The following is a 17,224-nucleotide window of genomic DNA, read 5'->3' on the forward strand; positions in this document are numbered from 1 at the left end:
ATTTCCCCAAGGTCAGACAGCCAGCATGTAATAAAGCAGGAATTCAATCCCAGGCTGGACAATTCTGGAGCCAATCTTTTCAACTGCTAAGTTAAAACGAGGCTTGTTCCCTGATTTAGTTCCACATGTAAAATGGTGAAATGAAGCATTAAGTTGCTTAGTGATGGAATTATATCTGAAATAGATGAACTACTCCCTGTGCAGGTAAATGGACGGGTTCTCACAAGTTCTCAAGGCTACTTCATCTCTCCCCACTGTTTCCTGATGATGAAATACCCCTCACCTATTCTACCAGGATTCCAGGTGCCTTTCTTGTTAACACCAACCAAACAATAGGACACAGTTTTTAGAAAATCTACTCTCAGTGCTAGCTGCATTAACTCATTTGATCCTCATAACCACTCTCTTCAGTGAATGAAACGATGATACCCATTTTACAGGTGAGAGAACAAATTCCAAGAAAACTGTTTCCAATAGTTACACAGCTTGTCTGTGGCAATATCAGTATTTGAGCCTCGGCATTCTAGTTCCACAGCCTATGATCTTAATCGCTGATATACAGCCTCCCCTGGAAGATTATGCTTTGAGTAAGGACAGATAAGAAAAAAACAGACTCTTTTTCTAATAAGATCTTGTATCAAACATAGATATTATAGATCAAATAAAGTGTTCTAAAGGATTTTTATTCTCGTATTTTCTTATGGTGTCAGAAACATGTAACATGTACTAGGAAAACAACATAACGTCTTTATCTTGGTGGTAGTAAGAACAATGTAATTGCACTTGAGTTTTAAATTTAATTTTGTTACAAGTTCACTGCCTTTATTATCTTAAGCTCACAGGAGTTAATTCAACTAGTTAACTGCATCACAGTTATTTGATTCAAGTTATTTTTTAGGACTGAGGGATGATATTTTGTATATAATCTAAATTTGGAAATCCCCCCCACATTTAGGGTTAATATACTATATATGAGACCTTAAAACAGTTGAAAAAGACATAACCCCTGCCCATAGGAGTTGGCAGCCTAGTGGCAGACAGATAATCACGATACATATGATTACCATGCAACATGTTAGCTTCTAAAACATAGGAATACATTCTAGAAGTGACTGACTCAATTTATGCTGCCCTAAAAAATAAGTGACTTTTGAACCAAGCCATGCAAGATAAATGCACTTTTTACTAAATGGAAATGGAAAGGAAGGGCATTCCTGGTGGAGAGTACAGCATAGCAGTCAAAAGTCTGGAGACATAAAGAAATATCATGTGTACAGTTTTTTGCTTCTATAGTACACATTGCTTAGGAAGTCATGGTGGAATGACTCTGGAAAGACCAGTTGGAGGAAACTAATGAACCCCCTTTGCCTGACTGAGTACTTAGACCTGAGGATTACAGGAGACCTAAAGATTTTTAAACAGGAAAGCATCTTGTTTAGTATTTATTTCATTCTGTAATCCAAAATAAAAGACTAGATTACCGGAGAAAGAGCCTGACTACAGAAATAGCAGCCTGTAGAGTATTTTAATAGTAGCCAAGCAATACCAAAAGCCTAAACTAGACTATCTTATTTTTTTAATTTTTTTATTTTAATGATGTGGGGTATAATTCAGAGTTAGGTATATAAATGTTCATTATGCAGGTAACCTTGTTGATAAGGTGTATCCCCCCTTGGCAGTTTCCCATTACTGCCAATCCCAACGCCCTTCCTCTGGCAGTTTCCCACTACTGCCAATCCCTTTCTTATAGTATAGATTATCTTATAAAATAAATGATATTTCAAACCTCATTTTACAAGTAAAAAAAAAAAAAGGCACAGGAAAGTAAAGTAACCTGCAACTTGGTAAACAGGGAAGCCAGAGTTCAAACCAGGTGGTTAGACTGTGCCCCCTGCATAAGTAACTACTCTGCTAAGCTAAATAATGATCATGGTTGGCAAGATGGGAGAGAGATGAGGTAGCTAGAGAGCCGTTAAGTTGAACAACAGAGTTGAGGGTACTCCCATTAAACACCACATATATCCCAGAGGAGAAGCAGGTCAGGTAGGGAATCAGTGAGTTCAGTTTTAGAGGTGTGGTCCAGGAGGTCTTTCAGCAGCAAGCCCAGATGCCAGGGAACTATTGAAAATGCCAAGTGCTACAATAGCATACCTAATCCTGAATTGTACCCCATGTCTTTAAAATAAAATAAATAAATAAATACAAATTTTAAAAAAGAGAAAAATGCCAAGGTGAGACTCAAGAGAGGTAGGGGCTAGAGAAAATTAACTGACATGGAAATCATCGCTAAATAGACACAATTCTACCTAAGACCCTCATTCTGAAGATAAAGAACCTGAAACCATGAGCCATAACAGCTCTCTCAGAAAAGAGAGCTCTAGAGTCAGACTCATGTTCAAATTCTGGGTTTCAACATATGTTCTGAGATAAGTTCCTTCACTTTTCAAATCAGAGGTATTTTTTGATTTGGGGTTTTGTAGTTGTTTTGTTTTGTTTTTTCATTTTTAACATGGAGACTGTACACTTCATTTACCACTTCTTGTAAAGATGAAAATTAATAATTATCTAAAGTACCTAGCATGCTCTCCAAAAGTAAGTATTCAATAAATGGCAATAATTATTATTATTATCATTATTATCACTTAAGGGATTTGTCAAAAGCAAGGCTTGAGTGTAGGCAACATACTGGGCTTCCAGCCCAACTACTCTCTTGGAAGTTTTCCCCATTAAATTCTCTTAACTACATGGTATTATCACTAATTTTTTTGGAGAACATGAATTAGTCTTTTAAAAAATCAATTATCTATTAACCAAAAGAATATGGATACTGGAGACTCTGAAGAGGAAGGGAGGAAGGGGCAAAGGGACAAAAAAAATCACCTATAGGATATAACATGAACAGGTGGGAATGGGTAAAGTTCAGACCAAAAACCACTTGTATCCCCCAAAAGCTATTGAAATAAGAAGAAAAACTTGGAAAAATAGATTTAAATTATATATTTATATATGATAAAATATAAAACATTGGAAACAAATCGAGCGCCACATTTTCCTGGAGTCTTAAATGACCCAGGCCAATCTGTGGTATGACTCATCATATCTAAAGAAGCAGCAGTCAGGAATACAATAGAAAGACTTCGCAGGGGGGGTGGAACTGGCAGTTGGAAACTGCTAGGGGTGGGGGGGCATACCTCATCAATAAGGGTACCTGCATGATCAATGTTTGTATCGAACCCTGAATTGTACCCCACATCTTTACAATAAATAAATAATTTTTTTTTTAAAAGACTTCGCCATAGGCATCACACTCAGAATTTTCCATGTGAGAATATCTGTGTTCATAATAGATACATCCCCCAAGAAGGATGGTCTTTCACGAGTAACGGAAAACTTCGCAATCTGGAAATCCAACAGAAAATACATGGACCTGGGAATAAAATAGAAGCTCTGAAGACTGAAGGATATGTAATCATTTATTTATCATTTTGTCATTCTCAACTCCTTCAGATATATTTTTTGGGGGGATTCAATGTAGTAACTAATAATATGGCTATTCAGTCAATGATCATGGGATTGAAAAATTATAGTAGAGAAGAATTTCCACTCTGCCGTGAAAATGACCAGTTCACATCACACACACACACACACACACACACACACACACACACACACACACACACACACATCAAAACCCAAACAAATACACTTAAGAAGAAAAAAGAACATTGGAAATAAATTAAATTTATTGTTTAATTTGATTGCCTCTAAGATAATATGTTTGGTAAGGATGTGAATATAAACAATGTGGAAAAAATAAAATAAGAGAAGAGGAAGCAGTGCCAACCTCATCCATTAGAAATAGGAGCAATATTTCAAGATAAAATTTCTTTTCTCCTTCCACATTAAGAATGCTTGGTCTTTTGAGTTCAGCTCTCTGAACAGGGTTACAGAGCCTCAGACTCTGCCGACTCTCCCTCCTTTCATACCCCTAACTCTGCCTGAGCTTATCTGAATATATAAGGCTGCCCTTTGCTCAGATTTATGGGGCTAGCCAGGGTTGTGTGTATTTACAGTGTTCTGACCTGAAGACCCCAGGCTGAAGGAGAAGAGGAGGAAACTGGGACCCATTCCATAAACAGAGACAGATATGAGGGGGAGGTAGAAGGCTTTGCTAGCACTTAACATTTTTAACTATTTGGCCAAAGCTTAAGAATTAGCGATTAGATTAAAGTAAAAGAAAAATGAAAGAAGTCGGAGCAGATATTAAGAGAGAGTAAATTGTGTATTTTTGCTCTAGTCTAGTTGTTTGGAGGTGCTGGTTTTAGGGGGTGGAGTGGGGTTAAATTTAATGTGTAAGGTCAGAAAGAAAATTGATAAGTTAGTTACAGAGGGAGTTATAAAATGCTTTGGGATGGCAGAGGGTCTACAAAAAATGAAGATATAAGCAACATTCAATAAGTCGGAAAATTTATCAGACCACAAGTTGAGCTCCTTGTGTGAAGCAAGACTACTTGCATTTTTAAACTGTAATTGGCCATAGAAGAAAAATCCCCTGTTCTGAGTTTAAATGAGAACACATTGCTATAGATAACCAAAAGTCATCAATTATAAGCTGAAATATTTTTCTTAGGGCCTGGTGGCCCACTTGAAAGCAATTGCATTTTCAAACAGGGCTACTTCATCAATGGGCCACCACCAGCATGTAAAGCAACCAGTACGTCTGTGAGGTGTGTGCACCAGTTCAAATGGGAAATAAAGAGCAGTTGAATCTTGAGCAGTGCTTGGCATCCCAAAACTGAATCCCTCTTTGTCAGGGCCATATCTTTGTGTACAGTCAAAATGTACACTCCAGATAGAAGCTGCACTTCTATTTGAAGCCATTCTCAAATGGTCTACTTGCTGGAAAAACTCGAGTTCATGGAGGAAAGCCCTGATCTACCAACTAATTAAATCAGAAATAACCCAGCACCCTAAATAAAGGCTATAATATTCATCAGAGAACAAAAAAACAAAGCAACTAGGACAACATGGTAAGTGACTCCTCCACAAATCAACTTACATTGCAACAGAGCAAAGAGTACAATATGTGGGACTGAGGCCACAGTTGGAAAATTTGTGAAATATCATCAAATGACTTCTTTTTACTCATTTTAATATAAAGCATTCCTGTTCCCGTGACGTCACCTGTTAAAGCTACAATGATCTGCTGGAATGATGATATTGTTTGATTGGAGCATTTTGTTTTAACTAAAATCAGTTGTGAAAAATCGTGTTATTATAGTCCATCCTAAATGGACCTGTGTCACTTGGATTGAATCATCACTAATAATCGCATGAGGAAAATGTATGTGCTTAGCACTATGCATGGCACTTTATGTTAACTAGTTTATTCATATCATATTATAAAAACGTTTGTCAGAAAAGCAAAAGTAAAATCAAGTCTGTTAACTGAACTTTGAAAAAATTTATAACACAAAAATCACATAAATGCATTTTCTTTTCCGTTTATGTGCACCATTTTATGCTTAAAATCAAACATAAAATCCAGAGCTACAGAGTTAAAGAAGGTATTTGATTATTACATCAGAGCAAACTGACTGTATAGAAGGGAAAACATGGGCAAAACATGATGAATGAGAAAGTTTCTGTCACAAGTTTGCACTTCTAAAGTAAAAGAAATACATTACATAATATTCTAGAAAAGTAATTTTTAACTGTTATCTCTTTTGAACTTTTCCTCTAAAATAATACAACTTCTGCCTTGTAAATAATGCATACTCAAAACAGATGCAACTGCATGAGGAGTATTTAGAAGAATTTCTGGAGCTTTTACATCATAGCTAAATGCTTCTCTGTGTCATTTCTGTTGAGATACATTTGCTAGCAAAATTATTTTTTTCTCTGAGATGGTGTGGATCATAGCATGGGTTCAGATGTAACCATTTCAGAGCAAAGGCCTAGCTCAGTATGCCAGGAAAAAAAAAAAAAAGTACCACAAAGACCATTGAGATGAATGGCTCTATTTTATGAGCCATAAAAGTTTTATTCATCTTGACACTGAAACAGGTTTAGGCAGTGAGTTGACACGCCTTAAATAAATAAGTGGAATTAATTCCCCAGCCCTTGAAACAATAGCAGCATGCATGTAGCATGGAGAAATGCCCCATTGTTTCCTGTGGCTGCCTGATATTGATATTATTTGTGTTTTTCTCTGCTGCTTCCTCAGGGGCCTGGTTGATCCACTTCAGATTCATCCCCTGTTTTATTAGAGGTTGAAAAAGGTTCAAGACCTGGTTGTACCACAGCTCCCACCGACAGCTAAGGAACCAGTTTGGCGTCTGGTTTGTCTGTTGTTTTACTGCTGACCTTCAAATCAACTTTAACCCCTGACCTCTGGAGGCATCTATCATGACAAGAGGTTGTTTAACACAAATGGTGCCCATTTATAGGGGAAGAGACTCAGAAGATTTTCTTTTTATGAGGAATTTAGTTTTTCACCCCTCTTTTCTCCGTCACCACAGGTGAAATCCCTCTTAGCAGCTGGCTTATGAAATAATGTGAAGGGAGGCCTTAATGAGCAGAAAGCACCCTCAGCTGGAGATAAATATATGCAAATGAGATGCACAAACAAAGGAGCCTGGACAGAGAAATATCTGCAATTCCAGCAAAATGCTGCCTGCAGCTTGAAGATGAACAGCTTTGATAAAATGGTAACAAAAAGCACCTTTTTATCCTCCAGCGTGTTTTACATTGCAATAGACCATTGTCATTGCAACCCAGTGGAGCATGCAGGGGTTTTCTGCACTGTTTCAGAAAACTGTTTAAACATTTGTTTTAAGGCATTCATGAAATATAATCAATGGACTGGTTCTTTGTTGTTGTTGTTTTTGTTTTGTTTTGTTTTGTTTTTTACTGAGGGTGTTGTAGACGTTACTATAGTTATTTTACCTGTTGGTCTTTTCATGGTTTAATGTTGCTGTCTTGCTGTGCTAGTTCACATTTGGGTGACTGTTTCTTCCACTAGTTAGAATAATTTTTTTTTTAATTTCAATGGAAAGAGATTTCAAGTTAATAACTAGTAAGAATCAGCTTTGAGCAGCACCCAAACAACTAGTTTTAATGATGGCAATCAAGTGTGAGAGCTAATTCAGAGACAGACATGTTAACATGCTGATTTTAATAAGCTTTAAAAAGGCAATCTTTAACTTTTAAAAGTCTCTTTTTAATTTAATTGTTCTTGGTTCATATGATGCCAAAACAAACAAAACCATTAAAATATGTTTTCAATATGTATCCACAGTGTTATTTGTTGGTGTTTTAAATTAACATCGTGTTGGTAAAATATTGATTTGATGAGCTTTGAAAATGGAAAAGCTGAAAGTATCGACCTATTTAGGGGAAAAAAATAACATTTTGCCCTCAAAAGGAACAAAGCCCCAGCCCCAATTTCTTCCCAGAGAGAGGCTGGGCTCACAACACATACGCCGCTGCATTTGAGCACATGTATTATGTTTAGCTGAATTGTCAAAGCAGCCAGGGTGAGAGAAGAAACACCACACGCTTCACATGTGTCAAAATACTATCACTCTAAAAGCTCAGCAATGTTTGACGCCTTCATTTAGAACATGATCCTAGCATTCTATAGCAGAGATATATGAGGACCTTTACATTTCTTTTACCTAAATTACTTCATCTTGGTAGCTAGTCCTGGAGTGGAGACATTTCTTCTGAGCACTGTATAGCTTTCACATTTTATGTGCATTTCATCAGGCAAATATCAAATTTGCGAATAACAAGAAAATCTGCTCATTTTTAATCATGCCACTCCTGTTGCATGGGGTGGGGGTGGGGGAGGGGATGAAAGCAAGTAGGGGGCAGAGGAGAGAGCATGAAAGCATTGAGCGTTCTGACCCAAGAGAAGAAGGAGAAAAATGGTTATTTGGATTCAAAAATGACACATGCTCAATGATCTCAGTGTCTGCATCAGTGCATCATTAAATGCAGAATTTCAGGAGTTAACAGAAACTTGGTTGTATGAGGGATGCTTTTTCAAGCCCAGGTTTGAAGCAGCATAATTATGTTCAACTGCTGTTGTTTGAAAAGGGCAAACAGCATCTTAGGCCCAGAACAATGAAATTACAGCTGAGATTTAGGTTAGCAAAAGCCGTCTTCTCTAGGCTTTTATGATTCATTATTTCCCATTAAATACAGTATTAGAAGTGTACACTAGATAGCTCATGGTTGCTGCTCTCAGAGCACATTATCTATATTACGCAGGTCTGGGGAGCAGAATTAGAAAACTTTGGGGGAATGAGCAATATGTGTTTGCTGATAGAAGTACCATATGGCTCATCTTCTTCAATTGCTTTCATTGCGACTCTGATGCTGGAGAAATTAAAGTTTTATTTGATGTGGCACAGCTTAATGAACTGTCTTCTGTTAGGAAAATTGAATATGTTTCCTGTTATTTGAGCACAGAGCCTCCATGGTTTGGCTGATGAGGGATGCATTATGTATTGTTTATTTAGCATTTTGAAAACAAAAGCAAGATATTGAAGGTAAAATTGATTACTGTTGGATTGCATTATATAATCAGGTTTTCTCCCTTTAAATTTCCCTCTACAATCATTTTGTAATGTTTTAATATTAGATTGTTCCAGGTTTTTGTTTTGCAAAGGTACGAGGGCTTGGTTTTATCAAAATACCTTTATTTGTAAATGAGCAGCATAAAACTCTAAACTCAGCATTGTTATATTTATAAAGTTCATAAGAATGATGTTTGGGAAAAAAGAAAAATAACTCAATTTGTGTGAATCTAATTGCAAAACTTCTAGGGAGTCCCAATCAGTTTTGAGGGAATCTAACATTTGACTACTTGAAAGGGGGATGTCACTTTCTTTTGTTTGAAATAGACCACTTAAGAACACGCTAGGGTGGGGTCACAGAGAAGGAAGAGATTTTTAATATTTGGAAATACAGACCTCAAAATATCAAGTTTTTAATGTTTCAGTTAGTTGTCAGTAAATTAAAAAGCTGTATTTGACCTGGAAATTTAAAAATTGATGTGTAGATTCCATGAATTTAGATTTTTCTTGAATAAATATGGTTAAAGAAAACACATAATCAAAATATACTTACATGCTGAGAAAACTTGGGTGTCAATCCGTGTGAATGTCCTCCACTCCCTGAAGACTCTATAAAGAAATACACTTAACATTTTGTTTAATTTCCTTGTTATTGTTCTGGGTTTGATCATTTTTATAAGAAATCCAAATAATCTCTAAAAAGCCTATAAAATCATCTTCTAATTGCTGCATTTCTTTCTTTCATTTTTCAGTTAGAAATATTTCTCACATGTTCTGATATCTCAGACACACCAAGTAGGATAAAAAATAGTTAAAGTGAATCAACATTTATCTGGAATATACAGTCCTGACCTCTCTAGGCCCCCCCCCCCAAAAAAAAAGTCATTTGTCTTCTGTGGCCTGTGATGTTTTGAGGATTCTGGCAAATATGGCAGTTAAACAAACTTCTCGCACAATCTAAATACAGTCTGTTCAAGAGAGGCTTCCAATGTTTATAGACCATAAGTAAAGAAAAAAAATCTGGTATTTAACCAAGAATAGTGCTCTTGAAAATGTCTCCGAACAAAGTGTTTAAGCAAAACTTTGGCCACAGATATTCTCGATACCTCATTCTTCCTCTGATTTTTTTTTCAATGAATAATTTTTATATTCTGTAATTCTGTTCCTTTTTTTAAAAAAAGAAAAAGTAACAAATTAACTAAAAAATTAATGCCTGACTGGGGACCTGGACTTAGAAACTTCCTTTAGAAACAGCTGAGAAGAAAACAACACATTTTTATAAACCCCCATCTCCTGACAGGGGCTTCGGAGGAGGAACACCATTACGCATTGTTATCAGCGTGGTGTAATTTGACTGTTGACAAAGTATCCGTGGCAGTGAGAATGAGCGCAGTTAGAAGTGTGGCGGATGTAATCAAGAAGATGCTTAGCTGTGCAACACTGCATCTTGAGCAGATTTGAATCAACATTGCCTTAAGGGGACACACACACATACCAAAAGAAAGAAAATCCATTAATTTTTAGAGGGAAAATTAGAGTGGCACTTGATGAAGTGAAATTTGACATGCGTTAATTGCTCTGCAGCTCTCCTAATTAGAGATTTTCAAATTCTTTTACTGCTGTCACCGTGATGGCACATTGTCTTGCTGGACAAATCCTAAAATTGCAAATTGGTTTGATCTGGAAGTTTTACCTATGAGAGCTAACACTGTATCCTGTAGTCCATTTTCAAAAGGTGGACAGCTGGAGAGCAAAGATGACTTTCAGCTTTACCTTCACCCCAGATTCTTAAAAAGGGGAGACTATTAAAATAGTTTCATTAGGAGACTTAATGTAAAGAATGCAGGTGCTGAGCAATTTTCTTAAACAGATGGAAATATTCCTTTGATACTCATGCCTTTGCCTCATATGAAATATTTCACGTAGAAAAAAAGACAGCAAAATGCTACATTATATATACATTCTCATATTTCTACGTATATTCTTCAAAATTAGAATGAGGTGGATTTTTTTTGAAAAGCCATGTCACATTTTTTTCCCCTGCTCTGAAGTCTAAGGCAACAGTGCTCCAGGCTCCTCTGCTTGTCTTAAAGTAATTACATTGATGTTTGGCCCCCAGGATGGCACCAAATATGATCCCATAATAATTTTGGTTTCCTTTTTTCAACTCCTCTTGTCTAGCCCTTGAACCTCTCTTAATTCATTAACATATTGAATTTTTTTCAATTTTCCATTTTCTTGCAATAACAATATTAATGCCAGGGTGAAAGCTTGATTGGAGCTAAATTACTTGTTACCTGCTGGCATTTATTTATATGGCATTGAATTATAAAGCTTTGCTATTGTCATGCCTTGGGCGAATTGTTTATGACACCAGTAATAGGAGTAATTGTTATTGTTGAAATTACCTGTCAGCTACCCATAGCAGTGGCCCTTGTCCCACTGACAAATAGTGACAAGGGAGAGGTATCCTCCATGCGTCCCCCTGATGGCTTCTCCTCTGATAATAAGAAGTGCAGGGCCTCTGATAATTTGCCTGTCACTGTTGAGTGCAGCTCAGAGAGAGTTGGTCAAATTGTTGTCATTCACTTTGACAAAGACGGCAAAATGCTCTTGTGCGGGAGGAGGATTATCAAAATAAATGAAATCACTTACACCCCCTTTGTTTGTTCGGCTCAAGAATAGCCTGGCTTTGTATCAGGTTGTGAAATTGGGTCCGGTTCTTACCACTTGTACCCCTGTTCATTCTAAGATGAGGATCCCAGGGAAGGAGAGGCACGTTACAAGACTCACTATTTCACAATTTGCATTGTTTAGCAAAAAATTATATTCAAATGTAAAGAGAAAGCCAGTAAAATTGTAGCAAGAGCTCTAACTATGAATACATTAGTTTAAAACACATGTAAAATTCACACCTTTCTCCGTACCTTCCATTTGTCTCTGATTCATTTTGGACCCAAGCGGGCATTCAAATTCAATACATTCAAAAATGCATGCATCTCCTGTTTGCGAGCAAGTTTTCTTTAAAAGTTTAGAAATGTGCATCTCTGACTCTCACAGCTTTAAAACATTATTCAGTAGAATTTAAGATTATTATTTCAAATGGCTGGTTTCTTTCCATAAATTACCTTTTATTTACATATTATCTTCACGTCTAAAGAGATACATGAAACGTAGTTCCATATGAAGCATCAATTATCACGGGCTTACAGAGGAAGCAAAATGGTCCTGTTATTGCCAGAGCTCAAATATAAATATTTGCACTTTAAAACCTCTTGGTTGCAGCCTGTGAACCTGTCATAGAGGGGAGAAGGGGACAGAGGGGCAGCAGGGATGGCGTCTGGGAGTGTCTCACTCTGAAAGAAACGGACTTTAAACTAATCAAACCTTTGCTCTAAAAACCAGAAGCATTCTCACCTCCCCATAAAAGTCATCAATTTATGATAGGAGAATTCTTATTTTTAAGGCGCCTATGAGGCTATTCGTCATAGATCTTCTTGACAAATATTTGCTGTTATATGAAGTTGAAAAGAATAGGAAAAAATAACTGGGATAAATGTAAAATACTGGCTCCTTATAGGACAGTAATCAGCTGTTTATTGGTCTCTACCAGACAAGTAATGACCAACCACAGTGTTAAGTACCAGAAACACTGCCTTGGGCCCTTGCCTCTTAACGCTGGCCATTATCTGATTAGAGAACCTCCAAAGAAGTCACTATTGCATAATTTTATGGGTCTTACCAGTGCAGGTTGGCTGGCAGAAAAACTACCTAGGAGGGTTGATAAAGCAACAGTGAAACATGATTTGATTTACTTTACGTATACTTTGCTTTCTGAAAGAGTACCTAAGGATCTCAGATGCTGGTGGCAGCAGAAGAGACCTAAAATTAGTTCAAATAGGAATTGTGTGAGTCATGGGGAAGGTGGAAAGAGTATCAGGAAAAGTAAAATTATCTATCCCTTAAAGCTTTTCATAGGTGGATAGTTTGATGTAATGAACAATATTGTTATGTGCATGAAGACCCTTTCTTATGTATTGAAAGCAGATAAAAAAGATTTTTAGCTATGCTAAAACCATACATACAATACGGTAATAAGATAAAATGTGTTTCTAAGGCTTAATAATAATGTATTCTTCTAAAGGCAACCACTCCATGGTTAACTATGTTGAATGTCCCTGATTAACAAGTGGAAGGCAGTGACATAATTAAGAGGTTATCTGTAGTAATAAAAATGCTCAAACCTGTCTGGGAATATGATCCCTTTAACAGATAATTTTTAAGAATGTAGCATGTCCTTGCTTTCTCTGTAGAGACACACGTTAGTGATCCCAGGAGGGAAAATAAACATACGTTTTTAAATGAAGATATTTAAAATGTACCCCATATTTCAGCGTGTTGCCGTAACCTGGTCTTTTTTATGTTCCTCCTATAAAACCTAAATTAAGCCTCTTAGGAGTGGTTTTGCTGCAGGTTTCATCTAAAAACACAATACATTTTAAATGGTTCCAGTACTTGAGTGCACTTTAACATGTAATCACTAACGTGCGTTCTCTTTTGCCCTCTTCCAAGCACCAGCAATTCTAAAAGGATGAGACTTCTTTAAAATTTAGCTTCATTTGAAATGTAAACTTTTAACAAATAGTGATTGCTCCTGTAACTCTATTGATGAAGTCACTGGCAGCAAATCTTTTCTTTCCTTTCTTTCTTTCCTTTTTTCTTTCTTTTTTTTTCCTCTCTGGGGTAACATTTTGAAACACCCATCAGTGTCAAAGGAAACTGCACACGCCTCCTTTGCTGTTCTAAATAAGACTCAGCAATGTTAAGAAAAATGTCAGAAAAAGCTCAGTGGATTAAAGGAACATTTCTGCACCATGTCAGGGAAGCTGGCAGGGCAGACTGGTCTGCGTAATCCTGAAAGATATTTTTTGTAAAACACTTACTCTACACCAAATGAAATTTTATTTGGAAAGACTGGATAATGTATTTGATAACAAACAACTTTCAGTTGTTTTTCTAGATCATGTTATTCTTTAATATGGCTTTAGTATATATTTTTTAAAATTAGAACAATTAATACACTCTTCTTTTGGTAGAATGTTTCTCAACCCGTGTGCAGCGTTAAAATACATTTTAGACTCTTCCGTGCATATTTCTTTTCTGTCTAAAATTCCTGGGATATTCACTCAGCAAAAGCAGCGAAAACACTGGACTCTTACACATGCAAATGCAGTGAACTAATCAGTCCTTTTTCCCTTAAATAAAATTTGTATATGCCTTTGGAGATTTTCAAAACAGTTCATTTATATATATTTTTAAAAACACTTACATATCATTTGTGTATTGAAAATAAGTAACTGGTCTGAGATTTTTAGTTTGTTTTGTTCTATTTTACTAAAGAATATTCAATAGCCACAAAATAGTATGCTGGCAATAAAATACTTCACAATATCATAAGTATGTAATTAAAACTTAACAATTAAAAAAGGAAAACATCTTACAAATTTAATACTGTATATGACCAGAAATGGCAAGATGAGATCTGCAGAAACAAAGTAAATCTTAGTTGATTTTAAATATAAACTTTTCCAAAACAGGCTAAAAATGAATTTAGACAAATTTGGCTCTTAACCTTTAAAGATTTCCTGCCCATTTCTGTATGTCCTTTATTACATTAATTTTTTATTTAAATTACACCATTAACTGGATATGAATTTATCAAGAATACATGTATTGATTTATAAAACAGTACCATTAATTATTATAATAGCTAGATGTAGCTGATATTACAAAGTCATTTAAAGGTTTTTAATATAACTTGGACATACATAGATAGATAGACATTATGGACAGGACTACAATTTAAACTGGCTACCAGCAGTTAATGAAATCCTTGATTTATATTCTAGTTTAGAGATTGATTATATTGTTGCTTTGTAAAACTATTTATATTATGCCATTTTTCAAAGAATGTCTCAATAAAAAAAGCTAAATAAAATATTCAGTCAATTCCCAAAGCAGATTTTGTTTTCTATATTTTAAATGCTAGTGAAAATAATTGATTGTATGTGTTCCAACCTTTGTTATTTCCATTCCAGAGGTGGCTTTCCTGATGGGAGCCTTGTTTGCATATGCACACTTCCGCACACTTTTGATCCTTGCAGAAACAAAACCCTTCTCTTTATTTCATTATCCCCCCCACAACAAACCCATGTATATTTCACAGATCCCGAACATCAGGACACATAAGTCTTTTTGGCATCTTTTATGTTATGCATTTTTTTTTCCTTAAGGTTGTGGAAAACTGGGACTTACCCCAAAGCCGCAAAGCAGGCAATCACGAAGAGTATTTGGGTAAGAATGCAATCTGAAGAGAAAAAAAGAAAAATGAGGAAGAATATAAGCAAATAACAGTAACACTTTCAAATTACTTTTCAAATGGTAATTAGTCAGCGAATAAATTGAAAGTTAAATTCTGTTCACATTGTACTTGGTTTGGGTCTCCTGGACTCTTTATTTATATCACTTTTCCTTGCCTGGCAACATATTATAGTATTTTTACTGTTAGCAGACAAATCTAAAGGCTAGCTCAGAAGGCTAGCTTCATCTGATGACTTTAACAACAACTGCAGGGCATCCTTGAGGGTGAGCCAATAGGCTCTTTTGAAGCTATAATACTATTAACCATTTTGATGCTGAAATATTTCTTATAGCCAAAGTGGATTCTGTCTTTTTGTAGGCACTCTGAGTTTTACATATACAAAACTTAAATGTAAATGATTTGTTTTGTAAATATTTCAATAGCCTTCTAAGCACTTTTTTCCACGTGTCTTAAGTTCCCTAAAAGCCATCGGTTTCTTTATTTCCCCTTCTTTTACAGACACTGAAATCTGGCACACATTTATAAGTAAACAGCTATCAAGCATCAAGTTAAGTTGTCACATCACCCTCCCCCATGCCATTAATTCTCTGCTATGCTATTAAAAGAAACAAACAACCTTTAGAATGTAAATGATCACGTTTCTCTGATATATGTACAGCCTAGATAAGTAAAGTTCAAGCAAGATTCTTCCTGGCTAAGAATCTGAAATGACTTTTCATATTAGGGATGCCATATATTAAGGCCATTTTAATAGATCTGTGATCCAAGCTAAAAGGTTTATGCCTTTTAATATGTCCAAGTGAAAATGCCTGTTTTAGAATTTTACTTGACCAAAAGTATTTATTTTAAAGTTGCCAAATAATTTCCATTTTTGATTATTTGTAATGTACTTCAATCCAAATTATCTTGCTTTAATTTAAATTTTTTATAAACACTTTTTGTCTTCATTTAAATATCCATGTGGATATTCCTACATAGTTCACTTACAATTTCAGGTACATTTCATAAAATTTTTTGAGCATTCATGACTTGAAAATTTAGCATTTAAATCTCAAATATTAGAAGCTAATATTTCTCATCTAAAGGACCTAGTTCAGAAATTAAAATTTAACATAAGATACTAGACTTCAGCCAATAAAAATCAGATATTCATGGCAGCACTTAGGGGTCTGACTGACAAAAAAGTGAATTTTGAGGACCCAAAATGCACTCTATACGCTGGGATACAAAAGGCATTAAGACATATCATCCCTTCAAACATTTCTAACATGGCATATTCTGTCTGCAAATCATAACAATGCCACAGTTCTCCAACATATTTAAGAATACACAATTGTACCTGGCTTGAAGATATATGCATACAATATTTGACTTCAGAACAGGTGGTGAAATAACTACAACCATTATACCATTCATCTGATTCTAATTTTTATTAAAAATTTCTCAGCTATTCATTATTTATAACTTTTATCTATTTAACAAATCTAATTATAGTATTTATTATAATGGCCCCCTTCGTTCCACCAAAACAATAATAATAATGAGTAGATTTTATATTTAGACATAAAGATATAGTCTATATAGTTACAGTTTCATCCTAATCTAATTTAGGTTACTATTTAAGTTGTCTTATTGTTTATAACTATTATTGGTTATTTACATTATGCATTTCTTTTTTTGTCTCTGAGAGGCATCATATGGTTACTGTGGGTAATTTTAGGTCAGAAGTAATTATGATCAAAAGGATTTCAGCTTCAGAAAATGAGGCCAAGTTTTTTGAAGGTATCAATGCACTGTAGTTACCAAAAGGATCATACATAGGGCTGTGGATACCCAAGTGTTTTGATGCGAGTCCTGTTATTCCATGAGTGAACCCATCCTAATACCCTAATGAGGACACGTTAGTTTTTAAATACTATTATTCTTAGAAAAATTGAATGGTGATCTTAGAGTTTTCTTCTTCAACAAAGTATGTCTTTGAACCAAAATTGAATCTCGAGCTGAGTTTGATCCCCAACTGAGTTTGAAGCCTACCATCTGTGTCCACGGGACAGACCCTCTACTCTGTGATACTGCGGTCAACAATGCCCTTAAAAGAGGTGTTTCCTTAAGCTAACCCACCCACCCACACCTATCACACTCTCTCCTCTCTTGCCTCCCTCCTGAAACAGGTGTCGTTTTGAAGCCAGGTTCCTCTGGCTTCTCGGCTCCGGCTCTGTCATGATCCTTCCTTAATACGCCTACCTGGCCCCTTCTA

The 17,224-nt window shown here is 35.7% G+C and overlaps 1 long non-coding RNA gene across 1 annotated transcript; it reads left to right on the plus strand.

Annotated features, from left to right (window-relative positions):
• Positions 1-3,355: 3,355 nt before the first annotated feature.
• LOC110596392 lies at positions 3,356-9,574 on the plus strand. Its single transcript, XR_002482421.1, has 3 exons — positions 3,356-3,465; positions 6,227-6,710; positions 9,338-9,574. It is a non-coding gene; the product is annotated as an uncharacterized LOC110596392 (long non-coding RNA).
• Positions 9,575-17,224: the final 7,650 nt, after the last annotated feature.

Source organism: Carlito syrichta, unplaced genomic scaffold (genome assembly GCF_000164805.1).
Source record: "Carlito syrichta isolate Samal-C Ts95f unplaced genomic scaffold, Tarsius_syrichta-2.0.1 Scaffold308858, whole genome shotgun sequence".
Taxonomy (NCBI): domain Eukaryota; kingdom Metazoa; phylum Chordata; class Mammalia; order Primates; family Tarsiidae; genus Carlito; species Carlito syrichta.